The 24603-nt window shown below is 55.0% G+C and overlaps 1 protein-coding gene and 1 long non-coding RNA gene across 5 annotated transcripts in view; one reads left to right on the forward strand and one right to left on the reverse strand.

Moving 5' to 3' along the window:
- The window catches only part of Zmiz1 (zinc finger MIZ-type containing 1), a 204935-nt gene that overhangs the window by 129022 nt on the left and 51310 nt on the right, over positions 1 to 24603 (reverse strand). The gene's annotated exons all lie outside the window — the stretch shown is intronic.
- Positions 9496 to 10939, forward strand: LOC143267283 (uncharacterized). Its single transcript, XR_013042264.1, has 2 exons — positions 9496 to 9637; positions 10743 to 10939. It is a non-coding gene; the product is annotated as an uncharacterized LOC143267283 (long non-coding RNA).

Consider the following 24603-nt stretch of genomic DNA (forward strand, 5'->3'; position numbering starts at 1 on the left):
TTGCTGGAGTCTCCATTACTGCTCCTGAGTGAGCAGACCCTGGTCGGTCTTGCATAAGGCAGAGATCACTTGGGGACTGGGACTGTCTCAGGGCCAAGACAGGGTCCCCCAACCATTGCCAAGTTACCATCCCCACCTCCTCCAAGGATCCCTAGGAGGAAGTGGGGGTTGTTTTGATGGAGACCATGATCTGGATTGGAATCCTGTGGTTAGGTCAGGGGGCAGGGATGGGTAGGGCCGGGCTTAAGTCCCTGCTTTGCTGGGTCACCGGGTGCAGGTCACTCAGCCTCTCTGAGCCTCTATCTCCTTTCTAACTTTTCCTCCAACAACTCATCTGCAAGGGAGGCTCCAGGCTGGCGAGGATCTTGAACATGAGCATACCCAGACCAAGGGTAGCTAGACAGCCCTTACAGTGTACGGGCTGTCTACGGCCGAGCCTGCAATCCCGAGGGATGAACCAGACAGGAAGTGTTACAAGGCGTGGAGGAAGAGTCCAGAGAATGGTGACAAGGCACCTTTGCAGAGTGCAGAACTGCTCTATTCACAAGTGGCTGAGTGGGGGCAGAACCTCCATCATGGGGGCATGCCCATTCCCAGCTGACCTGGTACGAAGACCTGAACCCTGCCACCCTACCTCCTGGTGCCTGACCTGGACAGGGCAGTTGTGCCACCCCTACTTTGTAGAGCTGTTATGTCAGAGGCTAGGGTGAGGAATGGGTCCCCTCTTGGGTCCAACCAAACTCTTCATGGGGACAGGGATTTCCCGAGAGATTTACATAGACACACATCCCCTAAGATGACCCTGAGCCCAAGCCCTGGTCTTGGTCTCTCTTTGGAGGCCCGGGCTGGCTCCAGAAAAAAGGCAAATATTTACCCCAGATGGTTATCCAAACCTTATCTGAAGCTCTGCCTCCTGCATTCTTGGAATACATGTTCCCTGACCTCACCCTCACTGAGCTGAGCTGTGGGTTGGGGAGCTGGACTGGGATAGCCCGACTCAGGCTCCAGAGCTAGGGGGAGCCAAGGTCTGCTGGCTGGAAAGCTGGAGTTGTCTCAAAACGTCCCCCTATGCACCCACAAGAGATGTTCCAGGATGTTCTCAGAGAAGTGCGCATTGGCGGGAACCACCCACAGGCCTACCACAAACTTCCTACCAGTGGCTAGCTTCGCCCAGAGAAGGGTATGGGATGACAGCTCTGTTGATAGCCTCAGTGCCTATTATTCATGGTTAGTGATACCAGCCAGAAAGTGACACCAGTACACTCATACACGCACACACGCACGCGCGCGCGCGTACACACACACACACACACACACACACACACACACACACACACACACACACAGTGTGGCCCAGTCTGCTACCACAAGGACTGTCTCACCTGTTGGCCCTTCCTCAACAACTCTTTTAGCTCCCTCCCAGCCCTTAGCATGATCCTGGTCCCCGTAATGAGAAGGTCCCATTAAGCAGACCTGAAACTACATCTGCAGGTAGAAGCCTTTGGCCAAAAGGAGCAGGATTTTGAGGCCCCACCTCACACTGCACTTCCAGCATCTCTACCACTGCCTTGTGGACCTGGTCATCTCCACTCCCTGAAGAATCACCTGATGATTAATGCTGCCTTCATAGAGGTGTCCCTTCTGGCCCAAGGTCTTTCCAGAGCTTCCAGAACATTCAGTGTTTCTTCTTGCATAATTAGAACTTGGCAGTTATCTATATTTTGGGCCATGAAGGCCACAAGGGAGGACTTGGCTGTCCTCATTCCAGGCAGGGCGGAGCTGGACCCTGGGGGTTGGGGCACTCAGAATTCTTGCTGCCGCTGCACCTCACTGGCCTCCAGGTGACAGGTGGGCTGGTGGCTCAGGGTGGGAACTCATGGGCAGGGATGCCTGAGAATAACCATTAGCAGGTCTTTGGTCTGCACACAGACTCAACCAGCTGCTGTCACACTGTGCCCTGCATTAAAGCAGGTGCAGGCTTTCTGACCAGGGAGCCAGGGATGGGGCAGAAACAGTGGGCTGACCTGCTGGGCAGGGGACAGCTGCAAACCTGGGGCGTTACCTGCCTCCTGGGCCCTTGTCGACACCTCTGAGCATCACGGGATGTTCCAGGTTGTTTTCGGAGACATGAACATTGGCAGGAACCACCCACAGGAGAGAATCCTATGAAACTCGGGTTCACACTCTACAGCCGCCAGGAACCCAAAGACGCGGTCATGGAGGAGGGTCCCTGAGACTCGGCTCTCGTTTTTTAAAACGGGAGTTGTCAACTGACTTCTAGGCACTGTCATTCACTCATTCTCTCCCTCGGGAACTTATCCCCTTCCTTTAACAAATGACCCTGGGTACCTCACATGCAAGAAGAGCAAAACAGAAGTGCAGGAAGGCAAGGTGGGAGGCGGGGCTGGGAGGCGGGGCCCCTGGCAGTGTCTCGGCCTGACCGTGTGTTCCCATTTTGAGCTGAGGTAGGAAGGCAGGTGGATGGATGGCAGGTGGGGTATCCTGGGGCATGGGAACAGTAGGGGTGTATGTGTATGTGGCCGGGGGGTGGGGGGGAACTAAGGAGCCAGGGGAGACAGTCTTGGCCCACAAATAAGCAGCCAGTCCTTCCAGACCTTAGTTCCCCCATCTGGGGCCATCAATGGCTAAAGGCCTGGATGGGTTGGCTTCATACCCGTAATTGGTACAGGAAGTTCAAGAAGTTTGGGCACCGGGGACGATGTATTCCCTATGATCTCTGCCCCCACCCCCAGGCAATCACATTCCTTAGCAGGCATCCCTTGGGGACGCTGGCCACTTGTGCCTGGGATGTAGTGGAGCCCAGGTGTATAAAATCCAGGCAAAAGAAAGCCCTGTTCTTACTAAGAGTCTATCATCACCCAGGCCTAGATAGCATCCTGTCTTTCCTGTGGCCTCCGTGGTATGACAAGGTGTTAGAGGGTGGTCCAGCCTTCCTTCCACAGGCGGCCAGTCAGTGTGTAAGAGGCAGCTGAAGGACCAAAGAAGAAAAGGCCACTGCACTTCAGCCCACAGTGTGTGCCCGGGCACCTCACCAAGTCAACCTTCCCTACCGGCGCTCTGTTTGCTCAGTGCTGTCCTTTGCGTCCAGATTTTGCCTTTCACCTTTTCCTGACCTGGGACAGCTGCTGGGGGGGGGGGGAGGGAGGAAGGATGCCTACGCAGCTGCCTGGATGGCTGGATGAACTCTAGGAGGAGAATGGCACGCAGCAGGTGGTGGGCCGAGAAGGGCATCCCCGACCTGCTCTACTGTGCACGGCAGAAACTAGCTAGGCTTGCCTCCCTGGGTGCCTGGGGCCCAGCCCTGGATGGTGCCAGTGTGTTTCAGCCTCTGCATCTTCCTGCACCAATTATGGGTGTGATGTCAGCTCACCCATCCCTGAGCCAGGGCACACCCAGAGCCCAGTGACGCTCTGTCCTGGAGGTGCTTGCTGCTCCCTAGAAGCATGCCAGCCAGGTCTTCTTGCAGACCTAAGGTGCCCTTCTCCACAGAATCCGGGATTCCCCCTGTTCTTTCAGAGGGAGAGGCTCACACCCTGGCTATCTGATTGGATTGTCGGGGTGAGGAGCGACGCCCTTACCAGCCCGCTCATCCTTAGGAGTGACAGAGCACACATTCCAGGGAGCTGGACGGCCCAAGGACATCCCCTGAGGTGAGCTGTCTCTTCATGAGGCTTTAGAGTCCAGCCCTAGCCTTGCAGGCACCCCAACATTACAGTTCGAATGTGTCCCCAAAGTCTATGTGTTAATGGTTTGGAGGTGGGGCCGTCAGAAGGTTCATAGGCTTGAGTGAGGGTACAAGGGTGGGGCCCTCAGCATGGCATTAGTGGCTTCACAGAAGAGCTCAGTGTTGCCACGCAACACTCTCTGCTGTGTCGGGAAGCCCCAGCAGATGCTAACACTGTACCCTTGCACTCCCCACACTCCAGAACTGTGGGCCAAATGAACTCCTATTCTTTCTAAACTATCAAGTCTCAAGCAGCTTGCTACAAAGCCGGGCAAGGACTTCGTTGGACACAAAGGAACAGTGGTGGCCAGAGTGTTGTTATGGTGCCTACTGCCTCTGCCCCAGGCCTAGTCTCAGGACACGGTTTACACACATGAGCTCACTATGAACACACTTACACACCCCAAAGTGTCAATGGCACCCTCACTGCATAAATGAGGAAGAGGAGGCTCATGCTCAGGGTCAGAAAGCGCCAGAGCTGGGCCCAGCACCGGCTCTAGGCTCTGTGAACTGAGTCAACAGGACTCTCTTCCCAGGGGCTCTCGGGGAGAGCAGCGAAGGCAGCCACCAGAGGCCACCCAAACCAGAGCAGCCCAGCCAGCAGCAGCCGGCTACACCCAAGGACCTGATTTCACCGGTCTGAGGTAGTTATCATTCAGAACTGTCCACAGTTTCCTCTGAGGCCAGGGCTGAGAACTCTGGCTTGCCCATGATAGCTCCATTGCACTGGGAATGGGGCTTAGGGATGGAGGACCCTGAGGCCTAGAGCTGAGCCCTCAGGTTCTCTGCCCTGGGTCGTTTCGAGCTTGCGGATACAGCATTGTCCCCTCCAGAGGAGCAGCCCACATATGTGGGCGGGAGAGAAGAGGCAGGCAGGCAGGGAAACAGCCCAGCATGCAGTCTGGTGACACACAGCAACACTGACTCATAACCATCCAGCCTAGGACTCCACCCACTCCCAGAGCTTCTGGGCGGCACCAGAGTACCCTCCCACAAGGAGCAGAGAGCCACAGAGGGCGGAAGGAACAATGGGACCCACCTAGGGCTAGGTGGAACAGGGAGACGCCCAGAGGAAGAGGCGAGGGGCATAGTGTCAGCCTGGGACAACCACTCTGCTCCAGTCCACAGGAAGGGGAGGTTGGCCTGGGTCCCTGGTGCTGGCATCCACTCAGATTATTTGTCTCCTCGTGACTTGGGGCACCACGCTGGATCCAGGCTTCTCACTGCCAATTTCTCTCCCCAGGAACCCATGACTCCTCAGTCTCAGCACCTTACGGGCACTGTACCTCCCTCCCTCTGCACCGCTGTCCCCTCTGGTCTGACTTGCCGGGATCACCCCACAGTGCCACATGACAAAGGTCCCATGAGTCCAAGTGGACAGAGTGGATCCTGAGGCGGAGGGCTCCTGTGTTAGGGGCTTCCCCACTGTTCATTAGCTGGCACATGAGCTCAAGGTGTCCGACAGCTCCCTTTACCCTTCCAAGTCACAATGAACCCACTTTTCCTTGGAGTCCTGACCCTCTCCTTGGTCCCCTTGGGACCAGTCATCCACGTACACACTAAACTGTGCCGGGCTGGTGGCCACCCAGCTTGAGGGGGGTGTCCCAGGTGTGGCGGTACCTGCCAGGGGAGAGAATGGGTTAGAGGACCTGTTCACAGCAACACCCACAGCCCCAGACTTCCACCTACATACAGATCCACCGACCTGACACACTGGCCTGAGCAAGGCAGAACTCAGACATGTTCCACCTGCTGGGCTGCGGAAGAAGGGCCTCCCCTCCTCCTCAGGGAGGTGCAAGGCGCCTGTAAGTGGTCACCCAAGACTGACTGTCCTCACCAATCCTAAATTCATCCTCTGCCAAGGGTTTCTTTTCACCAACTGCTTATGCTAGGCAGAGTGTCCACCTCTCCTTGGCTCTTTACAGATGAGGTCCGGAGTGGGCAAGTGACTTGCCCAAGTGCACCACCAAACAAACCCGGGGCAGATTCTGGACAAAGAATCTGGGCCTCTGGCTTGCAGGCCTGAAGTTTCTGCCATGGGCCTGAAAAATTGTACCAAGGAGCCTCACATGGAGGGTGAGGGTTGGTGCTGGCTGAGAGTCTCTAACCACAGGACAGCCTGGGAGGGAGGAGCCAGAACAGGTCACGGTCAGGGCAGTCCTTCCTTTCTCAAGGGGGCAGGATTCTTGGTGGTGGCTCCCACGGGAATAGGAGACACTTCAGTCGGGAAACCTGGGTGGGCCAAGGTAGCGCTTGGGTAGGGCTTCCTGTGGGGGTGACCCGTGTGTCTATGGCCCTGGGGGACAGGACAGACTTCATTGTATTTCATCTCTGGGCTAGACCATCCTCCCACTTGCCCTGGTTTCCTGTCCCATCAACCCCACTGGGCCCAGGGGAGACGGAGGGCCTCAGAGGTCTCTTCATAAGGGCTGCTGCTTTCTGGAGGCAGGATGGACTAGGAAGCCTGGCAAGCTTGGCCACCATGACCTCTGACCTCTGGGACTCTTGATCATTTATTTTACAGAATGATGCCATGGCAAAAGTATCACTGTGTTTCTCCCCTGAGCATATGACCTTGGACATGGCTGAGTAGGGCCTGTGGGAATTAGTCTTACCTAGTGCTGACACGTCAGATCACCCGAGTGGCATGCAGGGAAAGGCCCATGGGGTCACCCATGTACATTTTGACTCTAGCATTGTAGGTGACCCCAGCCCATTCTCTATGGTTCAGGAGTTGGGGATACATTCACTCAGGCTGAGGGTACAGTAAAAAAAAGGAAGTTGGTGCCCCGCCCCGGGGTGGGGGGATGTAGACACAGCGTTTAGCCCCTCCCTGGCCCCTCCTTCATGGCTCCCCAGCCAATGGGAGGGCTACATTGGGTCCCCATCAGACTGCTAGACATCAGAATGAGAAGGGAGGGCCTCTCAGCTGCACCCCAGTAGGCCCACCTCACCTCAACATAGGCCTCTCCTGTTCACTGAGAGTGGGAGAGACCAGGCCTCCCCTGGAATCCAGTCTCTTGCCTGTACATGGCAGCCCAAGCATCTCCCCACCCAAGGCATAGCCCCAGCAGGCCTCCTGGCCCTGGAAATCCTGAGAGGTGGGAAGGTGCATCTGCTGAGCTTTGGCAGAACGGACGTGAGCCACACCCTGGCTACCAGTTCTGGATCAGAGGCCTGGTCTATACTGCTGGGACTTGCAAGGCAGGAAGCCTGGAAGCCGGGGCTCAGAGATGCTGAAGGCTAATGGTCTGTGGCCCTCACACAAAGTGGGATGAAGGACAGAGGTCAGACTTCAGCCTGGCAGGTGGCCAGCCCACTAAAAGAACTACCTGACGTCTGTGGGCAGAAGACAGCCAACCCTGGAGCTGTAGGGTGCAAGCTAGGGCTGGCAATAAGGCCCAGAGGGCACTGTAGGCTCTAGCCTTGTCCGCTCTGCTGCCCCCGCCCCCCTGCCCAGCACCCACATTCAGATGGGAACGGTAAAACGGCAGCCACTGACTGGGTACATCCCTCTAGCTTTTCTCTGCACAGAGGTTCCCCATTCATCTTCTTCACGTTGAATACCGAACCCCTAACAGCTATCACAGCAAAGCTTGGAGACGCCGTGTATGCTCGGAGGTGGCCCTCGGGACCTCCTCATCTTGACACTCAGTACCAAGGGCGCCTTTCCCTCCCAGCGCCCAGGTAGCGGGACCCCAATTCCCAGCCACAGCTGCCTCTTCTAACAGCTCTCACCTTCTGGACCCCTTTGGCCCGTCTGACCACCACTGATTTGGCAATTGGTATCTCTAGGGCTGGGGAATGTGGTTTTCCTGGAACACAGAGCCGGCAAGGACACATGCCAAGAATGTTTGTGGAAGGAAGGACGCGGGGAAGGGTCAGCCGAGAAGGGGATGCAGACGTGAACCAAAGTGGCTGTCATTTTACCATTTCCATCTGAATGTGGGTGCTGGGCACCCGCTTCCAGGCCAGGGAGAACAGCATGGTTCCTAGAAAGACTGGCAAGCATGGTAAAGACCGAGGGCGGCCCATTCGGAGTGATTTCAGGGCCGTCTTTCCCCGCTGGAGGGTTCATAGAAGGCCCCAGATGTCCGGAGGTTATCTTGGCCTGTGTAGCTGGCCGCTGTACACAGCTGCTCTGGCCCTACATCCCCGGAGGAATGGGCCCCTCCTCGGCTAGAAACACCTGCTCGGGCCTCATTCTCCAGTCTTCGAGGAATACACGTCTCTCACCCGCCTCCTCCTCTTGGTGAGCTCTGACCCAACACTGGGGTTTCAGGCCTCCTGAACAGTGGTAGATGGGACAGGTCACCTCATGATAAGGTCATAGGGTCCTCACCCTGGAAGGGGATTGGTCTCAGTAGGATTGATTCCCAGAAGGAAACACGTCAGATATGGGGTTCCCCAGAGGTTCTGGAGAAACAGGCATGTACACACACCTCCGCGGGAACCAGGGCCTGCCTCACAGTAGGTACGCCACACGCATTCAGTGGCTTTCTGGGTCCATGTGGGAAAGCCAAGGCTCAGGACTCTGCAGCAGCACAGGTCTGGGGCCACAGTAGTTGGAGGCAGCTTTTATATACCAACCCCATCTCTGGCTGGGATGTTGCCTTTTGGAGCTCCGCCTTGCCAGAGCTACCAGCCTCTCTGTGTCCGGGCTGGAGATCCTGGTGGGGAGGGTATGTCCAGGGCTGGCCCAGTCCAGTCCTCCCCACTCAGTGCGGTGGCCCAGGACCTCTGACCCCTGGCTCACGGCCTTCCATTGCACTGCGGCTCCTGTCCTCTGTCCTGTGGTGCATGTCACAGCCTCCTCGCTTCAGCTGACCTGAACTGCTTACTTAGATAAACAGGGGAAAGAGCAGCCACGTGATGGCCAAGGTTTCCTTGGTCTCACACGCATGTGCACACACACACACACACACACAACCACTCACTGGGTCAGGTGGCCACAAGGCCCAGCAGGGCAGGCTGAGCCAGCTCAGGTTTCTGAGTTTCTGAAGGACAAGTGACCAGTGGCCTTTCCTCGCTTGGTAGAATGCTCCTTGCAAACATTTGTTTTCTGCTTCCTGGCCGATGAGAAGCCAGGACTGTGGGGAACAAGGAGGACAGGATGAGGAGGGACACATGCCCACCCAGGCCTCTGTCTGTTCTTTTCCTTCCCCCTCTGCCTCCCACAAGGGCAGACACACGCCAGAGAGCCCCTCTGTGGCTGCCAACAACTCTCAAATAATGGGGGGCCGGGGGGGAACCCCAGAGCCAGGGCTAGGGCTAGACTCAAGGCCCAGAAAGGAAGCCCCAGGGACTTGGTGACAGAATGTAAGTCTCACAGCTGGACACCACAGCATGACTCTGGGGACGCTAGAGGTCAAGGTAAAGATGCCTGTCGCTACCTCGTAGCTACACCTCTGCCCTTGACATCCTGGGGACAGGCCCAAGACTACATTCAGTCTCTGCCCTTGCTGGTGGCTGTGAGATCACCTGTAGCTAGCTTCCACCTGGCTCAGGCCTGGCCCGGATACCAGGGCCCAGTAGTCCAGAATCTTCCTGGAACCTGGGAAGCCAGAGAAAAGCGAGAGGTGAGGCTGAGGGTTCCCAGATAAAAAGCCATCTCCACCTGGCCCCAGCAAGCTCTTCCAGGAAGTCACCTCATCTATCCTCACAGCAGCTGAGTACAAGAGCTCCTGTCACTCCACTTCACAGACAGGGGCGGAGAGGGGGGCGTGGCCACAGGGGGTGCTAACAAGAAGGCTGCGGCCTATCAGAGTCAGAGCCCATGTTTCTCACCCAGGCTCCACTCCACAGCCCGGGAACAGTTTACCTGTGAAGTTCCTGACTGTGTTTCCAAGGCCAGACCCTGATTTCTGAAGAGATGCTCAGGATCCATGCCTGGTAATCCTACTCTTGCCTCAGTGTTGGGGGCCCTAGAAGCGCCCCCTACACACTCCCTTGAAATGGCTCAAGGGCACAAGGAGAAGAAGAGAGAGAGAGAGAGAGAGAGAGAGAGAGAGAGAGAGAGAGAGAGAGAGAGAGAGAAAGAGAGAGAGAAGACTCAAAGAAGGAGGAACACTCGCTGGATCACAAAGAAGGATGGAGAATACAGGGGGCAGCAGAGCGAGACCCGGGTGGACAGAGGACATATGATACACAGAGCGAGGAAGGCCTGGAAGAATGAGAAACAAGATCTGGGGGTAGGGGGAGAAGCAGGAGGGGAGGGAGGACTCCAGGAGTGAGCAAGAGAAAAGGAAACTGGTGAATGAGGAGAGGAAGAGGAAGTGATGGACAGGAGGAGAACAGCAGCGGAGGAGGAGCGTGGGGGAAAGGCAGGCAGGCAGGCAGGTCAGCGGGGAATGGGTGCTGGAAAATGGAGAGATGGTAGAAAGCAAGCCTGCCCACCGAACGTTAAATACCTAACAGGAGATGACAAATCAAATGGGAATTACTGCGGTAAAAACATAATTAGAAACTTGATTGAAGTTAAACAGAATTTACATAACACTGCAAATTAACTTTACACAACTATTCACTGGGAAGGCGAAGAAAAAGCAGTTCATTAGTAATCTATATTTAAACAATGGGCACTGGAAAGCTCTGGGGTTCAGAACTGGGTGCCTTCAAAAGGAGAGGCTTGCTGGGGAGTTTAATGCAGTGGGCGCTGTGGGCAGTGGTGGACAGAGCCCAGGAGGGACCTCTGTGCCTTCTGGGGAGCAGGGCGCCAGCTGTAATTCTGATGCTAGACCTGACTGGCTGCTGTGTGGCTCTTCGAAAGTGCCTTGCTTTCTCTGGGCCTCCATTTCCTTACCTCCACAATGAAAATGCTGAAAGGTGGTTTATGCCTGGCTATTCTAGAAGAGCGTGGGAGACCATAGAGTTTGTTTTAAGTTCCTAGACTTTGGGTTCAGATGGCTCAGGTACAAAGTGTAGTGGGTAGCCATTCCAGCTTTGATCTGGAAGTTCCAACCCCCACTGAGGCTTTGGTAACTGTCATGCCTACAAGGTGGGGCCAAGAGAGGACCCTGAAGACCCGAGATCGGGATGCGCCGGCTCTCTTGGTTCCTGGACCCTGGATGCTGGAGGTAGACCGAGCAGAATTCTCCAGAGAACACAGCCGGACTGCGCTACACCTTTCCCAGACCCTGTTACCTATCCCTTCATTTGTGAATTACCCCACAAAATAAACCTCCCTTTTAACTATGTGGAGTTGCCTTAATTTCGCCAATAACAAAGGGCCTCCTCGACAAATTAGCTGTGACATCCTACACACTGGGTCCTCTGGAGCCCTGGCTTACCAATCTGTTCAATGGCGATAAGTCCAGCCCTGCCAGAGATCACTGAGGCAGGAGAGGATTAAGACAGGGACAGGTGGAGGGAGGCTTAAAGAAAGTGAGTCTGAAGGAAGGCCCCGGGATTACTTGGCTATCCGCAGAGCACATTAATGAGATTACCCACAGTCTCCTGCCACTGAGGCGACATAGAGCCCCATAGCATCAAAGCAGCCTTGGCTGGCTCCCCTAATCCTACTGCAGAATCATGGGGGCACCCCCTCTCACTCGGTCCCAAGGCCCCACCTGGGTTCTGTGCAGTTCTCAGGCTGAGGAATGTCAGAAGCCTGTAACAAGCAGCCTACCACCACGGTCAGCTCCTGCTGAGGGCTGGCCTTGCTCCTGTGGCGCCCGTGTCCAATGTCCAAAGCCCCTGCTGTCTTGCTGAGCCCACAGGCAGGGGAGTGCTTCTCCCTAAGGAGTTCCACATTGCTCTGTCACACTGAAGGTTACAGGGTCGTCGTCATCATCGTCGTCGTCGTCGTCGTCGTCGTCGTCGTCGTTCCCCCCCCCTGCCCTGCTGACCCCAAAGCCTCAACTGTACCCTCAAAGGCTCTTGGGAAATGGGGGCCCACCATTGTCCCCTCTGCTCATCTGCCCACCATGAGGCACACGAGGGAGCTGCAGGGTCATTAGGGAGGAAAGAGATGGCTCAGGGACTCTCAGTGTGCTGGGTCCAGCATGGGGCAGTGGCAGCTTTCAATGTCCTGCCGTGGTAGCAAGGTGGGAACCCCATCCCTGAGTCCTGAACACCAACAGGGAGTGTCTAGAAGCTGAAAGAGGACACATGAGGTTACAAGTGCTCTTTTTGTGTCTCACCAGCCTTGTCCCAGCCCAGTGGGGACACACTGAGAGAGACAGAGCTTAGGTAAGGAGAGAAAACTATCACGGGATAGAAACATAGTCCCCTGCCTATGGCAGAGTGCCATGACCCCTGGGCCAGCAGTCCAACCCTCCGGCAGCCCTGGAAGGTAGTTCTCTCTTTAAGAGCAAGGATCTGCTCCTGCCCAGAGATGTAACAGGGGGCTGTTCTTGTCTTTCCCTTGCCCTGCCTCCTTGAGCCCTGTACTCTGGACGAGGGATACAGGAAAGGGCGTAACCATGGGCCCAAGAGCGCGAGATGGGCAGGAGGCCAAAAGGGCCCAACAGGACTTCTCAAAGAATGAGAAATGGACAGACCTTAGGGCTAGAGGCCTGATGGGGCCTCACCAGATGGACAGAAGGCCGGGACATAGGCTCATTAGCAGCCCACCCCTGGGGTCCTCCCCACCTGTGTAGCAGAAGGAAGTCCCTAGTCCCTTCTCCAACTCTAACAATCCTCTCTGAATACCGCTTCCCTATTAAGGTCTCTGAGCCTTTGTGTGTGTTCCCTCTGTTCCCTCTGCATTGCAGTGCCCTTCCCAGCTTTCCCAATGACATCTTCCTGTCCACTTAGAGCTGGCTCTGCTCTCCTCTGCCTCTCTGGTTGCGCCCTCCTGACATCCATTCCTGTTCCCTCCCCATCTGTGCTCCTCTCCAGGGCCAGATGGCTGTGACTCAGACTCAGACTCCTGGCCTCCACACTCTCAACAAGCTCTCTCTCAGGGTGACCTCACTGGCTGCCTAGCTTGTAACACCGGTCACAAACAATTCCCGACCGACCGTGCATCTCCAGGCACAGTCTCTCTTTCCAGACTCAGGTCTGGCTGCCTCCTGGCTCGGCCCTTTGTGGCTCCGAGGTGCAGCACCTCCATCCATCCAAAGCAGAGTGCCTTCTGGGGTCCCACTCTGTACTCCCAGCAGTCCAGGGGCAGAGAAAATGACAACCTCCTTCTCTGGCTCTGTCCCAAACCGACCAGCCAGCCCTGACCATCCTTGATCTACAGGATCCTCCATCAGAGTCCACAGCAAACCTGATGTAGGATCTCAGGAATATTTAGATGCAACTGCTGCTCACCTCTTCCCTAATACCCCCAGTGAAAGCTACCAGAGCTCTCTTAGGACCTGGCAGCAAGCCTTCAATGATTCCATGCTCCTCAATCGATACCTCTACCTCTCTAATTCCCCTGTTGTTCCCAGTTGAGACCATCCTCTCCACTGTACTAGCCTCCAAGCTCACAGAGGCCTTAACTAACCATCAGAGCACTCCTCTGCCCCATGCTCTCTTTTCTGCCTGCATTTCACTTCTTAGAACCCAGTCTCCAGCAGGTGAGCTAGCTCAGAGTGTAAAGGTGCCTGCCGTGACAACCTCGAGTTCAACCCATATGCACGCTGAGATGAGCAAATGCCCCCCAATTGTAAACAAACAGATAGATAGATAGATAGATAGATAGATAGATAGATAGATAGATAGATGCTAAAACAAAGCACCACCATTGCCTGCCACATGGTATCCTCATGTCTTAGACACTCGCTGTCCATGTCTTCTTGAGAGCATAATCACCACCATGGTACAGCCGGTCAGTTTTACTCCTATTTATGCTGTCCCCCATCTCAGGAGCACCAGCCCTTGTCACTGTACAGAGCCTTGAGGATCTGTACATCAAGGGAGATCCAGAGTCCGCTGTTACTGGAGGATGTGTGGAGTGGCTCTTCCATAAGCCACCACGTCTGTCTCTGTGCGGGTATGTGTACATGAGGCTGGAGGCCAGAGTAACTGAGCTAGTACTATAGGTGTGCTGGAGAGCAAAGTCAGGTCCTCTGGACAAGCGGTATCTGCTCTTAACCACTGAGCCACTTCTACAGCTGGTATCTATTTCATTTTTGTCTGTGTACATGCACACACGAGGAGAAGCTGAAGGTCAATGCTGTCTTCAGTATCCACTCTCCGTCTTTTTTGTTTTTGTTTTTGAGACATGGTCTTACTAGGAGGCTCTGACTGGCCTGGAACTTACTCTGAAGACCAGGCTAGCCTTTTATATTCACTAAGATCTGCTGGTTTCTGCATCCCTCGTGGTGGGATTTAAAGGCGTGTGCCACTACACCTGGTGTTCCACATCGTGTCTTTGAGGCAGGGTCTCTCACTGAACCTGGGGCTCACCGGTTCAGCTAGACTGGCCGGCTGTTGAGCCTCAGGGATCCATCTGTCTGCACCTCCCTAGCCTCCAGAAACAGTTTAAAGCAGAGGAGAGCCATAAAGCAATGGGTATGACATATAGTTTGGTATTTCTAATATGATTTAATAAATACGTAACCAAATAAAACAAAAATACATGCTCTTTCTGGTTCTGAGTTTAGAATCTGGTCACAAACTTCTAGAGTTTCCTGGGCCAAGTTCCTGCACTACAGTTCTGTTTGCAGGGAAAACATGGCAGAGAAGTGAGTGCTTGGCCCAAACACCAGAGCCAAGGCCATAGAAGGCTGGAAGCTTGCAGCAGCGCCCTCCCTTTCCCCAGCCCAGCCCAGCCCCACACTCAGTGGACGGTATGGGGCCTCCAGAGAAGGAAGTAACCAGAAAGAAGGTGGCAATGCAAAAGCCTGGGGTCCAAGATGGCGTCTTTTCCCAGCATTCCCTGAAGCTCTCTTCTCTCTTCCGTCAGGCTCCTCTGGGCTACAGTGGTTGGCAGGGCATAGAAGCATCAACCCCTCTTTGGATCATAGTGGGAGTGCCAAGCATGCCCCTGATCCTACAACCAGCACTCCGGGTCCTCAAGCCTATGGACCTGGGGGCGGTGTATGGGGTGCGGGGGGTGGGGGGGAGGTGCAGCGGGGGGCGGCAGTCACCAGCCCTCTGTTGACCCGGTGTCCTTATCTATTTGTCTTTGGGACAGGCCCTGATGAGGTTGGTGGCCTCACAGTTCTAGAACCATCCCGGTGCTTTGCAGCTGGAGACCCTGCCTGGGCCCCACTGCCCGCCCTCCTGCTGAGAACAGGATGTGGGTGTCAGGAGGTGAGGAGAATGTGGGGTCGAGTTGGGAGTGGCCTTGGGTTGGGACTTCCTGAAGCCAGATCGGTTTACCACAGTCAGTTGGGCTCAGGACCGCACAGCTGTGAGTTATAAATGTCCCTCTCAGAACAGGGTCTAGAGGCCCTGCTGCCAGTGGAGGCAGCAAGTGTCCAGAGTGCTCACCCCGGGGGTCTTCCCCAGCTAACGGTCCGTCCTCTGGAGTGCGTTCCATCTGTCAGGCCTTCCACGAGCTACTGGCTTTCTGCACTTTTACTCCGAGATAACGGATAAGGGGCCTGACCCCATCATCCCGTCTCCACCTTACCCTTCGGGTGAGAATCCTGTGGTCTTGGTGACCAAAGAGATCCTTGAGGGCAAGGCCAGTCCCGGGCCCCAACCTGGCACTAAACCCTCGACTTGGCACACAGCCAGCCACTCCAGCGACAACCTCACAGCTCAGCAACCTGTTTCCCGCAGCCTAACTGCCTTGTAGTGCCCAGGGCACACACAGGAGAGGAGAGAGTAAGCAGACCTCGGCCGGTGGGCAAGAGCCCTCAGCTCAGAAGTACAGGGGCAACGGGGCCCAGCACCTGGGCCTTTGTGTGGTGCAGGTCCCTGGCAGGAGACATTGACAGGGAAGAGAAAGAGAACCCTTTCTCTCTGTGGGCTGCCTGGAACCCTTCAGGCCATTCTCAGGCTAGGGAACTCCAAGTAAGAGACCAGTCTGCACACAGCATGGTGTCTGAGGCTAAGAAGTTAGGTGCCTCTCAAAGTGGGCAGTGCCACCACCTCCTGCCGGGACTCACTGAAGGGGGAGCATAGAAGCAGGCACACTGATAAAACTTGTGTCGTTCAGATCCACAGAAGCTTAAATTGATGCAATTTTGGAGACCCTCTTGCATATGTCAAACTGTAAATGTCTATTTAGAGAGTCAGAAAAATCATAACCAACTCCTGAGTCCTAAGGGAACTGAGTCCTGTTTCTGATGAAGCTTCTTTAAACAATTTCCCTGAAATGCTTATAATGAAAGCTCCTAATTACAGCTTGCTGCACTTCTCTGCCTATAACATTCCATAGCTCCCAGGGACTCCAAGACTCCATCCAACGTTCCCCCGACCTTTGGTAATTATCGTAGTGGTAATGAAACTGTTAATAACAGCTAACTTTAAAGGGCCTTCAGCTGCACCGTCCTAAGAGTCCCTTAGTCTCATGACATCCTAGGAAGTACAAACTGTACCCATTTTAAAAGATGAGGAAACATAGAAAGACAAGAAGAACACAGCTCAAGGTCACGGCCAGGATACGAACCCAGACAGGCTGGCACTGTGCCGCAGCCAGTCCTTGGCCAGTCCTCTCGGCCACTGCTCTGAGAAGCTGGAGAGACTCCAACAGCAGCAGCAGCAGCAGCAGCAGCAGCAGCAGCGGCGGCGGCGGCAACCAAGGGTGGATGTTAAGTATACCCATTCATTTATGCATTCATTCATGAATGAAATCACTTACTCACCCCACCTGGCACCAACACCTCAGCAAGCCAACAGGGCCCCTGCTTGCCTCACCCAACGTGCTGGGCCTTCTGCGTAGGCAGCAATGGACACTGCCTTCACTTGCCGGGGCAGGTAGACAGGGTTTGGAGTGGGAGAGGCCTTAGAGATGGACTGGGCTGGCACCAGGGAGATCTTAGTGGGGTGGAGGAGGGGGCTGCTCAAGGTCACCCAGCGTGTTGCCAGACTGCCCCATGTCCCAGAGAAGAGGAGGTGGCCGGGGAGTAGTGCCCACAGGGGCTGGCCTGCAGTAGCAGTGAGCTCCTGAGAGGTTTGCAGCTAGTCTTTTGGAGGGCAGGGAGGGTTGCTGGAAGCCTGGGGTCATGAGGCCATGATGGTGGAACAGGCTAGCCGGTGGCTGATGGAGGAGGAAGAGGAGGAGGCAATGGCGGGTGTCTTTGGCCACTCAGGTCACGCCTCTATTCGTCCTTTTTCTCTCCCATTTGCCCCTAAGGCCTCCAGAATGACCCAAGGGTTGATGAACTGAGGCTGACAGGTTATAGCACTATGGTCCCCTCCCACAGAGAGTATACAAGGAGGTGGTGGCCCAAGGCTCCAGCCAGGACCCACTGTGTACCATGGCTGAGCCGAGTGCTTCCCAAGGAGCAGTCTGCACATCCTTCTCCAATGTCTCTCAGCCCCACCAGCTCCTACTGAACAGAGGAAGAGATGAAGGTCTCAGAGCAGCAGGCAGGAGGATGGAAACCCTGGCTAGAAGCCACCAGAGCCTTGGAGCTGTTCGGCCCTAGCGTCTTGAGACTGGCCTGGAAGACAGATAGTAGGAAGCCATCCAGAGGCACATCGGCCTCCTATCTACAGCCTACAACACCAGGGAGGCCAGGATATGTGTCTGTGCCATGTCAAGTGACCCTGGGCAGGAAGCCACTTTACAGGTCCTTCCACTTACGCTCTATGTTTCTTGGGGGTTACTGCTTATGGCCAATAGAGTTAGGGAGACTCTGGAATGTTCCAGGAGTGCCATTTGCCCCTAGGATGAGGCAGGGTATCTATAGGCCAGGGAATAGCAGTTCTCTGGACCCGCAATGCCAGGGCCTGGCTCGGTAGTCATCGTCACTCAGACACTTTCAGTGTGTCCCTTCATCTGTCATCAGATACCACAAGCCATCTGTGTTCCACCTTAATAATTTATGTATCATTATTTTAATCATTTTAAACCAATCACCTTCTTTTTACTTAGCCTCATCTAAAGTACTATCATCTGCCAAATCATGGGTCTTATATACTAATTATACATATTTTCTAATCCACATGAAAATAAATACATAATATTAAAAATGTGAAATCAGCCAGCCCCACACCTGTTTCCTGGTACATCAGTCTGCAAAGGCCTGGGCAGGGTGCAGGCTTGTCATGGCGGGGGCCTCCGTCCAGGTGGGGAGAATGCCTCCAAGAGCATAAGGGCTGCTGGGGAGCTACGGCACAGATGGGAAGTGAGAGGAGGCGGAGATTTCTCCAAGAGCATAAGGGCTGAGCCAGGCTGCCCTTTCCTTCCTTGAGTTCTTAAGTCCATATGAGCACTAGAATGAGAGTCCATGCACCGGAAGCAGAGTCTATCTCTCTCTGGGAGGTGTGGGTCTCAATCTCATATGTCTAGGAGCATGAGCCAGGGTTTCCCCCCAGCTCCACTAGTCAGACTGCAGCCCAAGCACTCATGGTATCTGACATTCCTGGTGACCCCCTGATCCCCAGACAGGCCCTCTGAGCACCATCCCCCAGCACTTCGTGTGTGACAGCTACAGGAGTAGACAATCACCCTCAAATCTGAACCCCGTCTTTACATAGAACAAATCGAGTATTTACGTAAAAGTCGTTAGGAGTTCCTCTCTTTTTAATTAGCAGAAATAAATGCAAAATGAATGGTAATTAGGCAGCTGATGGGTTTGGTAGCACAATCATGCCTGCAGTGGTGCCCCAGTCCTTAAACACAGCGCTCCTGGGAAGCAGCAGACCCTATTTACACACTGCATTTATTTAAAAAAAAAAAAAAAAAAAAAAGCAGGGACAGAGATCATGGCCTGGCCCTGCTGGCTGGCAAGGGTCCTGGCACTGAGCAGGGCCCAGAAGGGGAGGAGCCAACGTGCCCAGAAGGGAGGAGGGGTGGTAAAGACACCACCACGGCCCCGTGGGTCTATTTCAGGCCTGACATGTGTCACGAGGAGCTGGGAATGGACCTCCCCGGCAGGAAGTGGGCTGCAGTGTGTGAGGGGCTGGCAGCGGCTCTCCTGGCCCCTCCTGTCTGTTTCTTTCTTTCCTCTGGTTGCTTCTCTTTCCTTGGCTGGCCCTGGCCATTTACTGGATATTTCTCAAGCTGCCACCTGCAGTACAGAGAAAGGAATGTATATATATATATTTTTTTTTTCTTCCTGGACTACATCCAGGAGTAATGCTCTTAATACATTGGCACTGATTGGCTCACGGTCAGAGGAGCACCCAGGGCAGGTAGGGGCCGTTGAAGTAGTCCGGAGGAAGAGATGGGAATTGGGTTTCTAAGGATACACAGACGTTTTCTAGGAAGTGTAACAAAGGGCCCTACATGTACAGGAGCAGCCACTACACTCATGAGTATTCCCGGGGGCATGGAGACGGGAGAAGGGAGCAAGGTCTTAGATGCCGGAGTAAGGATTTGGGCTCCTGCAGAGGTCTACGTGGAGGAAGGCAGCTCTTGCCTCAGTTCCCCTCCCCCACCCCAGCACCACAGAGAGGGCCAGGTGGACCGGCCATTAGAGGCAGCTGGTCTGGCTCAGCAGAGCAAGCATGGAGCAGAGGGAGGCTAACCTGATTATAGTAGCTGTCAGTCTGCAGGAAGGCGGGGGTGGGGAGGTGGGGGGGAGTGGTTGTTTGGCGTGGCCACTGGGAATGCACAGGAAGGTGCACACTGGGCCAGCCTGGGGTCCTCAGTGAGGGGTGGTCTCAGGAAACGTGGGAAACACAGGACAGCCATGCACAAGCCCCTACCCCAGTTCCAACGCTGCTGCAGCCTGTGAGGTACCGGCTGCAGCCCTGAAGAACAGCGCCCTCCTCTGGGCCATAAGCTCTGGTCTCTAAAAGAAAGAGTGAACTGGCAGTGGAGAGTGGTCAGCAAATTGGCTTCTGCTCCACCCCCGCCACCCCGAGAGTTTTGTGCTGCATTCGGAGGACCTGAGGCCAGGCATGCCCTCTGAGGTTCACTCTAGACCCTGACACTCCAGTTCACAGGCTCCTGAGGGTGCTGCGGTGGGCAGCTAAGCCTGAAACCTGCAAGGGGCCTGGCTCACACAGACAGAAGCCCAGGGTGGATAAGAGTAAGGCTGGCAGTGGGGGCAGCCTCCCTGTCACCGGGACACTCCAAGAAGTACAACTGGGAACTTGACTGGCTCCCAGAGTCCACTGTGCCTCCACCCTGGCAGGCAAACGGCTGCCCTTCCCTCCCTCTTTTGAGGTCCCTCCATGCTGGGAACAGTAGTCCCTGCCCATAGGAACTCAGAGAAGCAGGAAAAGCCGGGATCTGAGAGGCAAAAGCCCTGGGTGGCAGCTTAACGGTGCCTTTGAACACTGGGTTCTGACGGATTTCCCAAAGGGAAGCCCTCTCACCTCTCCAGCATGGGCAGCTCTCGACCCTCCCTTCCCCAAAGCGGCTCAAATGGCTTTTACTGGCAGCCCCACCAGGTCTAGGGACTAGGTGCCAACTCCTAAGAAGGCGCTTTGGGTTTGTAGAAGATCAAGATCACACCTTGAGGCTTCTCTGCTCTGTAAGTCCTGCCTGGGGCCAAAATCAATAAAAAAAAAATCTTCACTCGGTGTCACCAGAGCAGGCGCAGGCTGCGCCACAACATTCCATCCACCCGGGGAGGGACTCGGGGTCTCCTTTGGCCCATGACCTCAGTCCCAGCTGCAGGCAGCAGCTGAGGGCAGGGTGGGGCAGTGTCCCTAGGTAGCTTGGGGGCACATGCAAGACTGCCTAAGTGCCTCTCCAAAGAAGCACGGGTGCCATTCATCAGCTGGTTTTCAGGGCTGTGAGAAATCAATGGCCTCTGCACTGCAAACTCATCATTAGGACGGGAAAACTCTGCAATGGAATTGATTTGTTTAAATATAATAACACAATTGAACGGAGGACGGCGGGGGTGGGGCAGGACCTCGGCAAACAAAAACAGAGCCCTACAGCTGAGAGAGAGGCGCTGGACCGCGGGGGAGCCAGCTGCAAATCACACTTCATGGTGCCTGCGGGACCCCAAGAAGCTAGGGGTGGGTGCTGTCCCTGATTCCAGGTAGCATTCCAGATACGTCCTCGGCAGCCTACGGGTAGACCCAGAATCCTGGCTGGCCACAGCTATGTTGCTCTTGGAGATGATTTTGCTTGAACATGGGTTCACCCAACACCCTGTCATGAGCCCCCATCCCTGGGGTCCAGACACCTGTGGGAGGAAAAAATGAGTGAACCCTGGGGTCAGATCAGAAGGTGCCCAGTGGAGATGGGGCGATTAAGTGACAGCCTAGGCCAGCAGGCACTGGCTGGATTCTTGGGGTGTCAGGGGCCCTGGGAAGGAGTGCTAGGACAGAACAAAGGTGGGGGTGGGCAGAAATGAAAGTGACATCAAAGACAGAGTGAGAGCCTTTTTGGAAGATGGTCGACAGCTCAAGGATAAAGTACTTCCCTGTTCTGACAAAAAACAAACAAACAAACAAACAAACAAACAAAAAATGGATAAGCACTGTGCCTATCATCCTTACAATGTCCCAGGACCCTGTATGCTCTTACTATTCCAGTAGCCTGTGATGAAGGCATTCTTGCTATCCACATGTCATAAATTATACTCCCGAGGCTTATCTGGGCTGCCCCAAGTCGCATAGCTGTGGAGCTGGGAGCACACGCCTGCATTTACCACACGAGCCTGCTCGCTCCCCACGGCACAGCTCTGCCCTCCTGGAACGGAACATCCATGTGAGCAGACAGGCTGCTCCTGCATCCGGAAGCTGGGCCTGAGCCACACTGGGTAGCTGGGGGCAGTAGTTCTGGGTAGTGTCCGAGCAGGGTGTTGTTCTGGTCCTGAATACACTGTATCCACAGTGAGACCAGGCCTGGATTGGGCATAGAGCCAAGCCTGTATGCCTGTACAAAGGTACCATGTCACCCATACCCCTCAAGACAGAAGACTCAGAAGGTTCAGGTTGTCTGAGAGGCCCAAACAGATCTCAGACCTTACGAAGTCAGGAAGATGGCCTTGATGGCGTCTTGTAATGTGCCCCCCCCCGCCCCCCGCACGAGGGCAATGGGGAACTAGGGAGATAGAGAAGGTTGGAGAGGGTGACACAGAGGCAGGAACATAGTAAGGCCTGGCTGCTGGCGGGAGCAAGATAGTGAGAACACAGAGGCAGAGATGAGAAAAAGGTCCAGGGACCAGGGGGAGGGGAGTGTCAATGATATGCTAGGCTTCCTCCATGCGAGACCTGGCCTCAACATGCACCACTTTCTACATCCGTAAGAACTGACCCAGGCACCCATGGAGCGCTGGTTCCTCACCCACGAAGTCCTGGCATAGGGAGGGGCAACACAGGCCAGCAGTGTCCCCGGCCCTGCTCTGTCCCTCTGCCGAGATGTCTCCTTTATCAATGCTGGTGTACATCATTGCACTAGAAAGGCCCTGCTCCTTCGGGGCTCCTTCTGCCTCTGCTCTTCAGATGTTCCGGGGCTAAAGAGAAGGACGGTTCAACGGGTGTTGAACTGCGCAAGTGTAAGAACCCGTGCGCATGCGCGCGCATGCATGCATGCATGCATGCATGCATGGGCGTCCCATACAGAGAGAGGCAGAGATAGAGATAGAGAGAGACAGAGACAGAGAGAGAGAGAGAGAGTTCCGAAGTGCCGCAAAGTGAGAAGCGGTCGTGTACATCTGTAACGCCAATGCTCCCACAGCAAGATGGAAGGCGGAGCCATGAGAATCCCAGGAAGCTCACAAGCCAGCTGGTCTAGTGTACACAAGGGCAAACACGAGAACCTGCCTCACACAAGGTGGAAGGAAGGCAAGGATCGACCCCTGAGGAGTCAAAGACCTCTACCTGTGACCATGGCCCCTGAGCACCTTGAGTCCCCCCCCCCCCCACACACACACACGGTAACAATAAAAAAGAGGTCCCAGAAATCTTTAGAAGGGTGGGAGGAGAGCTGCCAAGCCCCTCTGTGCAAATAGGGAAACTGAGGCCTGATAAACAGCAGCCCATCTCCCATGACCCAGCTACTGGTACAACCTGGGCAAAGACCTGACTGGCATGTTCTAGAATCCTCCTGAGACCAGGGTGGAGAAGAGCAGTTAGAGAGGAACAGAGTAAGTCTGGAAAGAGTGGTGACCAGCAACCAGCAGGGAGCAGGCCATAAGACACAGGAAGGGCCAAGTCCAGACAGAACCAGCAAGTCCCCCAAGCTGAGGGAGATCCAAGTGGGCCTGTGGAGGGGAGGCACTGTGTCCAGCCAGAGCTGGCCCTGTCACCCACCCTGTGTCACCCAGAAGAGAGACGAATCTCCAGGATTTGGGACTTAACGTTCCGAACGCTGGAGCAGTCCTAGGCATGCACAGCTGTGGGTCACTCTAGCTGGGCTGATAGTCTGGATTCTGGTTTCCAGACGCACCCTTTTCTAACTGTGGGTGGCCTCCGTGTGTGCCTCAGTCTCCTCATCTGGAATGCAGCGTATGACAGGACCTCATGTGAGGGGTTTGGAGACTGTATTCAGGACCCCACGTGCTGTGTGCTCAGCAGCTGACACCAGTCACTCAACACAGCAGGTGGCCACTGTCACTACCACCAACAGTGCCACCAGCCTCGCTAGCAGGAGGCCCAGTTCAGGCGTCCCCAGCATGACGACTGGACCACACGCTCTTTTGTGTGCACACGTGCTGATGACCGAGCCCCCGTACGACACAGGGTAAGTTAGAGCATTATCAGCTGAGGCACACTGGAGTAGCCCCTGTGTCAGGCACAAGCCCAAACCTGGAAAACCACTCCTGTTTCCACTGGGCTGAGTCCAAAGCCAGCCAGCCACTGGATGGAGGCCAGTGTGCACACACTTCTGGTCATACTGACCCAGGACACGAACCAGACAAACACTGGCTAGGCAGGCATGGCAGGCCAGGCTGGAAGTGCACGGGGAATGGGCAAGAGGCCCTGACCTGGAGGAAGTCAAGTTGCCAATCCTTCGCCTGTTCTGGAACGTTCCTTCCCTGTTCCAGCATATCAGCCTCGTTTATTAGGTTCCCAGAGTAGCTGTTTGAGAAAAGCTCCCAGAGGGGGCTCGGCTCCTCTTGTACATTGCCTTAGTACATCCTTGCAACACTCTAGGGTCACGTGGTGCTGCCCATTTCAGAGATAGGGATGTACATAGGCTCACAATACCCAAGGTAAAGCCTGGCTTGTCTTCATTGCCTCTATCCCAGGACTGTTTCCATCCTTGCCACCCCCGCAACTTGACTTTAGCATAGAGGAGGATGAGAACTGAGCACCAGATCACTAGGGGATGGAGCATGCCCCCTGCTGGAGCCCAGGAATGAGGTGGTCACTGCAGACAGGGAGTGCCCACAGGGAAGCAAGGAAAAGGAGGAGGAGTTCCCCGCAGGGCCACTGCCTGACAGCCTGAGGACATGGAGACCTGACAGGGACAGCAAGGCGGAGCCTAGTGCCACCCCAGGAAAAAGGTCACTGAGGCGGGGAGCAAGCGTGGGCTGGGCAGGGGCTGAAGGAAGCTGGCCCCCGCTATTTTTAGTATCTTGATGCAAGAGGGAGAGGCCCTTCTACCAGGTAAATGTCAGCACCACTAGCACTGGTGGCCAATTAGAGCAGATGAAGTCCAGGAGGGAAGAGAGCAAGGCCTCCTGTCGGCTTCTAGCAACTCTAGCCAGTGGCTTCCCCTAACAAACAAACAACACTTGCTTGGTTCCCGAGGAGTATAAGCAGGGGCCCGGAAGCTCAGCTTGATTTTGGATTGGCTGTGTGACCTTAGCCAAATGTCCTGCCCTCTCTGACTCTAGTTTTCCACATTGGATGCAGGCTCATACCCAGCTGATACGATGAGAATAACATGAGTCAGGGGTCGTGGAGAGGCTTTGAGTTCAGGGAATTCTGCCTCTCCTTGTTGTAGG

Source organism: Peromyscus maniculatus, chromosome 9, assembly GCF_049852395.1.
Source record: "Peromyscus maniculatus bairdii isolate BWxNUB_F1_BW_parent chromosome 9, HU_Pman_BW_mat_3.1, whole genome shotgun sequence".
In the NCBI taxonomy this organism is placed as follows: Eukaryota; Metazoa; Chordata; class Mammalia; order Rodentia; family Cricetidae; genus Peromyscus; species Peromyscus maniculatus.